Source organism: Mandrillus leucophaeus, unplaced genomic scaffold, assembly GCF_000951045.1.
Source record: "Mandrillus leucophaeus isolate KB7577 unplaced genomic scaffold, Mleu.le_1.0 Scaffold125, whole genome shotgun sequence".
NCBI lineage: Eukaryota > Metazoa > Chordata > Mammalia > Primates > Cercopithecidae > Mandrillus > Mandrillus leucophaeus.
In genome coordinates, this window is record NW_012100876.1 from 1134024 (window position 1) to 1135605 (window position 1582).

At 49.0% G+C, this 1582-nt stretch overlaps 1 non-coding gene across 1 annotated transcript; it reads right to left on the reverse strand.

Moving 5' to 3' along the window:
- Positions 1 to 48: 48 nt before the first annotated feature.
- TRNAL-CAG lies at positions 49 to 131 on the reverse strand. Its single transcript has one exon. It is a non-coding gene; the product is annotated as a tRNA-Leu (tRNA).
- Positions 132 to 1582: the final 1451 nt, after the last annotated feature.

Here is a 1582-nt window from a genome sequence, read left to right on the forward strand (position 1 = left end):
GGGGGGGTCCTCTAAGATTTCTCTTTTAAAATACCGGAAAATAACACTTGTCAGAAGTGGGATTCGAACCCACGCCTCCAGGGGAGACTGCGACCTGAACGCAGCGCCTTAGACCGCTCGGCCATCCTGACTTCCCGGAAAGAAAGGACCCTTTGGGATCTGATGTAGTTCTTCTCATGCTTCAGTGGCGCTCCGGACCCAGAACCCAGAGGCGGCGTCCGGGGCAGTTCTGAGTCCGGCCGACAGCTTAGGTTATCCACAACCAAACCCACCCGGTGCAGCCGAGACTCACTGCTGCTCTCAAACTGGCGCTTTCTACTGAATACACAGATAATTTAAAAGGAAAATCAGTTTCCCTTACCTTCAACAGAAATAAACACAATGAAAACGAAAAAACGTTGCTAAATTCTAGCCGCCTGGCCAGGCTCTGAGCCTCAAGTGGTGGTATTATTATGAACTATTACCAACACCTGTCGGATGCTTCGGGTTGTGAATGGGGCACTGGAGGAGTAGGGGGCGGGGTTTGGAGAATTATTGTTGGAAGGAGGATACTCTGTAAGGTTTTTGTCATCCGCTCCTCAGGACGGGAGGCCTTGGGTTGGGAGATCCCACTCTGCAAATGATTACCTAGGGCCTCATCCAGAAACAGTTGGCTTTTAGACCTTTATAACAAGCTGATCGAGGGAAAAAGTTGGAGATTGTTAAGCTTGGGGAAGAGAATTATTATCTGTCTACAAAAGCCTGATACACAAGGGGTTGGGATTGTGTCCGCCTGTCCTTTATGCTCCAAGAACTGGGGCCTGAGGTAGGGGTGCAGTGGGTGGATTGTTACAGAGGATGGGTTTGGGAGAAGAAAGAGTTTGCTGGAAAGGAAACAGGGTGACTGTATTGGTAGTGATATCCCCGTCGCTGGAGGCATTCAAGACGAGGATGGATGGTAACTTGGTGGAAATGCTGCCAAGGAGATTCAAGAGTTTCTATTGCTGCCGTAACACGTAACTACAAATTTGGTAGCTTAAAACCATCTCATTTATTTATCTTACAGTTCTGGAGGTCAGAAGTCTAAAATGGACCACAGGGTTACATTCCTTCTGGAGGCCAGAAGGGAGAATCCATTTCCTTCCCTCTTCCAGCTGCTGGAGACCACCCACATTCTTTGGCTCCTCAGTCCACACCACTCCAACCTTTGCTGTGTCTTCACATCACCTTCTCTGACTCTGACTTTCCTGCCTAACCTCTTATAACAACCCTTGTGATTACACTGGGCCCGTCTGATAAACCAGGGTCATCACCCCATCTCCAAGCCCATTATTATTATTGTTGTTGTTATTCTGAGACGTAGTCTCACTCTGTCGCCCAGGATGGAGTGTAGTGGCACGAACTCGGCTCACTGCAACCTCCAACTCCTTGGGTTCAAGCAATTCTCCTGCCTCAGCCTCAGTCTCCCAAGTAGCTGGGACTACAGGCACACACCACCACGCCCGGCTAATTTTTGTATTTTTAGTAGAGACAGGGTTTCACCATGTTGACCAGACTGGTTTTGAACTCGTGACCTCAAGTGATCTACCCGCTTCCCAAAGTG